The sequence below is a fragment of the Schistocerca americana genome, chromosome 1 (genome assembly GCF_021461395.2).
Source record: "Schistocerca americana isolate TAMUIC-IGC-003095 chromosome 1, iqSchAmer2.1, whole genome shotgun sequence".
Lineage (NCBI taxonomy): Eukaryota > Metazoa > Arthropoda > Insecta > Orthoptera > Acrididae > Schistocerca > Schistocerca americana.
Genome location: NC_060119.1, coordinates 194,567,022 through 194,576,207, shown reverse-complemented (window position 1 = coordinate 194,576,207; position 9,186 = coordinate 194,567,022).

The following is a 9,186-nucleotide window of genomic DNA, read 5'->3' as shown; positions in this document are numbered from 1 at the left end:
ATCTAAATGCTCTTCTCTCAACAACATTGCAGAAACATCCGATCGCACCAGAGCAATGTTCTTTCTATCTCACTTCATCGCCCAGCCACTAGTTTGAAGTCATTTCCAGCAGCAGGTTTCCGACTGTGGAATAACCCGCCACACTTTATTAGATAACTGAGTAACATCTCCAGTTTCAAAAAGATAGTTAATTACATATCTACTGAAGCAACAATAACGACTACCATTGTCGCTGTGCGTTCTCGTTACCCCTTTACAACCTTCTTTCCAACACTAACTTCCTCATTTCCCTGCGTTCATAGCTGGTGCATTCTCCTTAAATTTCTCTTTCCTTTTATAGCTGGCGCTATCATTATCACTGTTATTATTATCATCAATGGAAGCAGAAGTATTAGAAGTACTGTCACTATCAACTACATTAGCTTTTAGCGAATACTGTTTATTCATATAGTCTCTACAGGCTATCAACTCATTCTAATACTATTTTCCGCATCAGAAGTATTGTTTTTTCTCAGTTAACTATCACGTAAAAAAGATTCGGTATGTGTGAAACTCGGGTACGATGTAAGAGGGCTTGAAAGCAGGTATCTGATCAACTTAAATAAATAAATAATTCAAAATTAGAGCGCGCACGGTATAAATTCATTGTTTGCTTTAATTCACAGATTTTGGCAAATCTCGAGTGTAAAAACTGAAATGACAGATTAAACAATTAACAGTTTTTGAAATACCGTAATGCAAGCCTCCCCATTACGTTCATCAACTAGCAAACAAAGACAACTTGTGTGGTGTGCGACAGCACGCGTTTAATCAGACCGTGAGGGCTCAGCAATATGGAGACATGGTGGCTATGGTAACCAGGGGAGAAGCGACAATTCGTTCTCGTGCTCACAAAACCAGTCCTGGCCGATGCGACCTGTATGAACAGCACACCTCTCATCTTTGAACACAGTATGACCTTTGCGGAAGAAAGACTATGAGAACGACCTGATCGACCAAAACGGTAACTTAACCCTCGGTAGTAATGTCACCTTGCAGAGGAGCCACAGGGCGAATGAAATACCACCATATGGCTGCCCAAATCACCACCGAATCACTGGGACGTAAACTCGGCCAGAGATTGGAATCAGAGTGAAACAGCACCCATCCGACCAAATTACTCTCTTCCGTTGCTCCACGCTGTAGGGTTTACGGCTTAGGTCCCTGTTACGGGCATTTGCGTCACTGATAAATGGATATGAATTTACCTCTTGCCCCGAAATTCCGACGGTGGTCGGAAGTGCGACATTCAGTCCTGTAGTGATTTTTGCTGCTGTCGGTCCCCTATTCTTCGTCACAATACTCCTCAAAGACCGTCTGCCGCGATCACTCGACACACACTTTCATCCACGTTGAGACTTAGTGGACGATGTTTCCCGCGTACCCTATATGCGGTATTCATTTCCGATACCGTGCCAAATATTTCGCCTACCTTGTTTCCGGATACATAGACCACACAAGCATCAACAATTTGCCCACGTTCGAAACGACTTAGCTCCGACCTGATACACTCAGAGCTACACATAACATTGTTCTGATCACAACTGATACTTGCAACGTAGTGACTGCCTTGAAGTGATCAAATACAACAGCGCAACTTGCTGGTTGGCAGATATCTGCATTTATGTTCAAGCCCGCGTAGCTTATGGCGTTTCCATATCTTTGCCCAGCCCTTGTATGTCCCTTTCCTCGCCGCGCACTCGCAGGACCGATCGTAGAGGCTCTGAAATTTCTTGGGATGCTGTTTATTAATCGCCCTCCGATTCCGTTGTATCTGTGCAACTTCCTGTCCCTTGAGGGCATGTTTGAGTTTGGAGCCAAATTAGCATCACAACTCTACTGTGGGCTGGAAAACGACGGGAAAAAATAGCCACGCACCGCCGTAGTAATTAAAACACACTGTTGCCCAACGCCCCAAAAAATACTTCAGTCTACAGAATTCCCTGTTGTGTTCGAGTGATACCATCATGCGTTTCTCGTAAAGCAATTCGAATCCAGAAATTATTGAACGAGCAGTGTAAATTTATCTGCAGTTGAGAGTAGCCTCTTGTGAAAATGGAAACAGTAAGATAATACAGCCCTCAATAATGAAATGGGATACAAAAATGGTATTTCAGATTAACAAATGCGACTAATCATTCGTGAAAACAGTGGATATTAGCCACTCTGCAAAACTGCTTCAGTCGATATATAGAATATAAGAGCCCAAATACCGCAGGTTTCAAGAACAGTATGAAAATCGCAATAGGGCTACAAAGAAGGCAGCTGCTGGCAAGCGGAATATTATTGAACAATCAATTTAAGAAGTATTTCTTCCGAAAAGTAAGTGTGGTTTGTCTTCAGAAAAGTACAAATGAAAGTAGCTGACCTGTGGAAAGATTACCTGGCTTCTGTAAGAAAAGCAGAACATGCGAAGGAGTACTGACCTAACAACTCACTTTAGATGATACGTTGAAGAAAGACAAACATATATTTACAGCAAATTCTAATTGTAAGTATATAGGGACAATACACAAGCAACAGAAGATTACGTCTATTGCAGAAACGCTGTAGTCACCAGAGTCAAAGGGCATCAATGAGAATCAGTAGTCGGAATGAGATTGGGCTATAGCCGACACCCAACATTACTCTACCTGTAGGCTGAACAACAAATAACGGAAACGAAAGAGGCATTTGAATAGAAAATCAAGGTTCAGGCACGAAAAATATTTGCGGTTTGCACTTCACGATGTAAATCTGTTAGTGCCGGAAAGCCTTTCATACGGCAGTTGAACGAAATGATTTGTCTTGAAAAAAGATTATAAGATGGATATCCAAAAAATGAAACAAGAGTAATCGAAAGTAGTCGAATTAAACCTCAGGACTTAAATAATAAAGTTTAGGCCTCCGACCCAGACTTATTACCAGTCAGGTTAATTTCAGAGTATACTCATACAATAGCTCCATATTTAGCACTCTCATGCAGCCACTCGCTCGTCGAAAAATCTGTGCCTAAAGTTGTACAAGTCCCACCAGTATCCAAGGAAAGAAATAAGAATAATCCGCTGAGTTAAAAACCCATGTCGTTAACAGGATTTGCAGTAGTAATTTTTAACATGTACTACTCTCGAGCATTATGCATTAACTGAAAGAAAAACGATTTATTGACGAACAGCCAATACGGATTCAGAAAATATCGTCCTTTCGTGAAAAAAGTAGTTCTTTACTTTTACGAAGTAATAAGTTATCGAAAGAAGATGTCACACTGATTACATGTTTTCAGGTTTCCGGAAGTCTTTTGACACAGTTCCTCACAAGTCACTTCTAATCAAACTGCGTGCCTTTGGAGTATCTTATTAGCTGTACTAGTGAATTCGTGATCACTCCTCAGGGGGTCACAGTTCGTAGTAATTGACGGAAAGTCATCGAGTAAAACGGAAGTAATATCTGGCGCTCCCTACGGAAGTGTTGCAGGCCCTCTGGTGTTCCTGATTTGCATAAAAGATTTGGCACGGAACCTGAATGGCCCTCTTAGAATTTTTGCAGATGATTCTGTCATTAACCGTCTTTTAAAGTCATCAGAACATCAAAAACAATTGCGAAATGATCTAGACAAGGTATCTGTATTATGCAAGAAGTGGCAATTGACTAAATAAAGAAAAGTGTGAAACCACACACGTGAGGGGAATCCGCTAAATGTCGGTTGCACTATGTGTCTCACAAATATAAAGGCTATTAGTTCAACTAGATATTTAAGGATTACAAGTATGATGATAATTGGTTTGTAGGGCGCTCAACTGGGCGGTCATCAGCGCCCGTACGAAGTCCCAATTTTTACACAGTCCAATTTGTTTTCACAATCCAATCTAACCACTGTCACGGATGACGATGATGATTATGAAGGCAACACCAACACCCAGTCCCCGGGCAGAGAAAATCCTCAACCCGGCCGGGAATGGAACCCAGGACCTCGTGATCCAGAGGCAGCAACGGTAGGCACTAGATCACGAGCTGTGGACAATTACAAGTATGAATAGCAAACCAAAGACTGCGATTTATTGGCAGAACACTTAGATAATGCAAGAAGGTTGCTCTGCCGTGACGGCTCCGCATCAGTTAGTATTGACGAAGGACATTGAAAATGTCCAAGGAAGGGCAGCTCGTTTTATATTATAGCCAAATAGGGGAGTGAGTGCTATGGATACGATTTGGGTAACAGTGATAAAAGAAATGCGTTTCGTTGTGGACTGGATCTTGTCATGAAATATCAACTTTCCCCTCAGAGTGTGAAAATATTTTGTTGGCGCCCACCTACATGGGGAGAAATGATCATAATAATAAAATAACAGAAATCAGATATCGCGGGCTGTTCAAGGGTGGAACGGTAGAGAAATACCTTAAAGGTTGTTCCATTAACACACTACCAAGCACTTAATTGTGAATTAAATTAGGAAGCGTATCACTAAAAGTACTCCACGAGTTTTGCTATTTGAGGAGCAGAAGTAGAAAGGATCTAAAATGCTAACCGGCAACAGAAGGAAAAGTATTTCTGAAAAAGAGAACATAGATTTCAGTGTTAAGGTGTTGTAAGTAGGCTGTTTATGTTTTCTTATTGGCAACGTTACGTAGCGCTCTGTATGAAAATCACTGGCTGTGCTGAGTGCAATCGGTGGCTAGTTTGCATTGTTGTCTGCCATTGTAGTGTTGGGCAGCTGGATGTGAACAGCGCGTAGCGTTGCGCAGTTGGAGGTGAGCCGCCAGCAGTGGTGGATGTGGGGAGAGAGATGGCGGAGTTTTGAAATTTGTAAGACTGGATGTCATGAACTGCTATATATATTATGACTTTTGAACACTAGTAAGGTAAATACATTGTTTGTTCTCTATCAAAATCTTTCATTTGCTAACTATGCCTATCAGTAGTTAGTGCCTTCCGTAGTTTGAATCTTTTATTTAGCTGGCAATAGTGGCGCTTGCTGTATTGCAGTAGTTCGAGTAACCAAGATTTTTGTGAGGTAAGTGATTGTGAAACGTATAGGTTAATGTTAGTCAGGGCCATTCTTTTGAAGGGATTTTTGAAAGTCAGATTGCGTTGCGCTAAAAAATATTGTGTATCAGTTTAAGCCCAGTCATGTTTAATTTTTCTAAGGGGACGTTTCAGTGTCTCTTCTGAAAATATTTTGCCTAGTGTGTAACATTGTGCGGAAGTGAAACGTCGACGACGCACTGTCCATACATGAAAAGAACAGAAGATTGTGAAATGTGGTGCCACATACGGAAGATTAGATGGCTAGGTCGGGTAACTAATGAGGAAGTGGGGAGCTTTTATTCAAAGCTGGAAAGAAAAATTGGTAGCACGACTTCACTAAAAGAAGAGATAAATTGATAGAACACTTCTTGATTAGCTTATTTGGCAATTAAGGAAACCGTTGGGGTAATAATTATAGAAGAAGACTGAGGCTTAGGAAGTCGTGATGGATGTAGACGGCTGTAGTACCAGCCTTCTGGCTGAAGATCAGCATAGCAACAGCAGTAGTTTACAATACCGTACAGTCTCTTTCGGTTTTCTTTGACATGCTGTCTACTGCGCCGTAGTATCTGTCATTTACTTCACAAACAAGTTCGCAGTTATTCATTGAAGCATTCGCGCAGGCAGAAAGGAACACTGTGTTCACGTGATAGTGAAACATTAGGAAAATCTTGTACTGGACCGTGCATAGAAAGACAATGACAGGAAACCGAGACATAATAGAATTTACACAAAAGAAAATGTGTTCCAGATAAGGTTTACTTACTTCTTGTTGTCTTTGTCGGCTGCGTCTAAGTGGATACTCTTCATTGAGGAGACCAAAATTTCCTGAAACGCAAACGAAAACTGCATTAATGATAGAATTTAAAAAAAATTACTTCAACAACAGACATGGTTCATGTCACAGGAACTGTGTTTCGCCTACCAATTTCTTGTCTCATTGATTTTCAGTTACCAATTCGCATCATAATAGCTCCACTATGTATGAAACGAAATTTAACATTTTGTCTGAGATTCTTCTTAGCAAATAAAAACTACGCTGCAGAGTAAGCAGTGACATCCCTAATTAAATGATTACCTAAAACGTTATTAATTCGTAAAAATGTAAAGTCCGTGAGATTTTCACCGCTATAATCTCACCCATAACTCTGAATTCACCATAGAGTCCCAGACAGTAGCAAGAGTTCAGTAGTATGTGTAAATATGAATAAGTCGCCTTACAGAAACTCAAAAAAGATATGTCATGCTAGAAACATAGCAAACATTTCGACGTTATTTATTTTTATTTTAAATATTTACATTTAAACTCTACGAAAGCGACGGCCAATACTAATGTACCTTTCGTCATAGCATCTGGATGAAGCTGAAATTTATCCCCGTGAGTAAATGAACTCATGTTGTAGAAGTAAAGTACGAGGAAAAATTGTATATATATAAAATTGGTAATAATGAAACGGAGCAAGCTTTGGTAGACCGTTTCAAATGATGGGATGATTAGACAACTGTAAATTCATCACTTTGCTGTATTTTGATGCTGTTTGATTCAGTATAGCGAAAGTAATCTGTGTGCTGGTTTTATTTGAGAGAACTCGCCTTTCCATGGGAGATATCAATCAAATGTTCTGGCTTACGAGACGGGATCTAGACACTAACAGGAATTTTCAGGAAATGTCGGATTCCATAAATACGTGATAAAAACTGGTGACTTATCACAGTTTATGTTCCGTGGACGGAACACGTTAAACTGGATCTAAATTTGTAACCTGTTAACAGTACCTGCAGATCAACATCTTGTGAAAGTGATTCTGCGCATCTACAGTTTTGGCTTAGATAACAATTTTTTTTTCATGGCGGTTGCGTTCTCGCTTCCCACGCCCGGGTTCCCGGGTTCGATTCCCGGCGGGGTCAGGGATTTTCTCTGCCTCGTGATGGCTGGGTGTTGTGTGCTGTCCTTAGGTTAGTTAGGTTTAAGTAGTTCTAAGTTCTAGGGGACTGATGACCATAGATGTTAAGTCCCATAGTGCTCAGAGCCATTTGAACCATGGCGCTTGCGTCATTCGGGGAGACTGAAATGATAATAGGTATCATCCCCCTTATTAAGACACGGGGTGCTGAAGAATCGCACTGTTATTACGTGCCAAGCCTTTTATCTGAATATCTTCAAAGTAGTTTGCAAAGTGAGTTAAAATCGACAACATGAAATCGCATCTAGCGGAACTATTGGTCGAAGGCACAGAAACTGTTGCCAACAACAACTTTATCCAACACTGTGATGTGTATTGCCCGACAAACGTATAACCGTGCGCTGGTAATTTCACTGTGCTACCTATCTTGCCGCAGTGGTAACAGTAATATATATATATATATATATATATATATATATATTTTTTTTTTTTTTTTTTTTTTTCAGTCAGATCACCGAGTTTAGGCGCTGCCAGGCTTGGCTGGAACTTGGATGGGTGACTGTCCGCGTCTGCCGCGAGCTGTTGGCAAGCGGGGTGCATTCAGCCTTTGTGAGGCCAACTGAGGAGCTACTGATTGAGAAGGTCCGGTCACGAAAACTGACAATGGCCGGGAGAGCAGTGTGCTGACCACACGCCTCTCCATGTCTGCATTCAGTGACGCCTATCAGCTGAGGATGACACAGCGATCGGTCGGTTCTGTTTGCCATTCTGAGTCCTGTTCGGATGGAGATTTCTGGGAGATACTGTTACGAACAATCTTAAGAATCCACGTGCGCACAGTTAGTGGCGCTCAGACCCAGACTGACAGTGCGCCTCAGTTTTAAAATAAATTTGGGGGAAAGAGATACAACCTAGAAAGACTGAAAATGGCCTATGCCATTCGGGACACTTTACAGAAAAAGACCAGCCAAGGCTTCATTTCAACATAATACATTTACGAAGAGTAAGTATAATAAGTATAATGCAGAATTATGATCAGTGGATATAGACGATGGCTCGTCAATACAAATATAAATAAAATGAATAAACATCGAACGTTCTGATAGAGAAATCTCAGGAGCCTGTGAAATCACTGTCAGAGAGAAAACACGGCAACGTTTATTGCAACGTGTTTGGCGTAGTCATTGATTTATGTCCTTTCGCTTTATTATTTTATCAACCAAAACTGCTGCACACATACAGTTAACATTTATTTATACGTAATGGCTTCAGAATACCAATATTTCGTATTTACGGTTGTGAATTAGCGTCAATCACAATGCCGATAAAAAATGAACAACTTCCTAACGCACAACATCGGCTCGAAACTATGCTCTAAAGTCTCAAATTACCTTTTGCTCTGTGTACCACGTACCAAATTTCAGTCCTTTTGACTACTTCACCTGCAATAATCAGAATGGAAACAGTCTAATGATAGTAAACGACTGTTGCAATTTTGTTTATGGCAAAAAAAGAAAATATGAGTGCGGAAAAATGGCACTTTGAATAAAAACGGGGAAGAGACGCTATTCCTGACGAAAAACGTCTCATACTCTGAGATCCAATCGTCTAGTACATCAAAACTGAAAGAAGTTGGCTTGTAGATTAACTTCATGGACAATGTTAAAAGGTATCAGAACTGTTAGTCTAGTAACTTTTACAGACAGATCTGGCAATTTGAAACAGAGTGCCGAAAATTATGATGACAAATCATAAACGGTTACACTGCCTACAATAAAGAGATTTCTACCAGAGTGTAATTTCAGTTCCTCATCACACTCACGGGAACACACGAAATCAGAGGACACCAGACATCATCACAAAACGTGCAAAATATTTCTACGGAACTTAAATAAAAAGATTGTACCAAGCCTCATAAAATTTGAGATGATACATTGTAATTACGAATAAGAGTAGCACATCAAGTTAATACCAAAATACAATGTTCCAGAATATTCAGTGTACTTTGTACTGTTGCTTATCCGATAAGCTCTTCGTACTAGGTCCCGCAGAAATGAAACGTTCTCATATTAGGGAGACAGAGAAAAGCCCATCTCCAGCCTATTGCCTTCCTTCAGAATCTATTTCAAGTGAAAAGATTTTTGAAAATGAACGTATTATGCCTCTTCCTAAACTCTGATAACTGCAGTGATGTAGAGTGCCACATGCTCCACTGAAGAATGAGATCAATATTTCGCT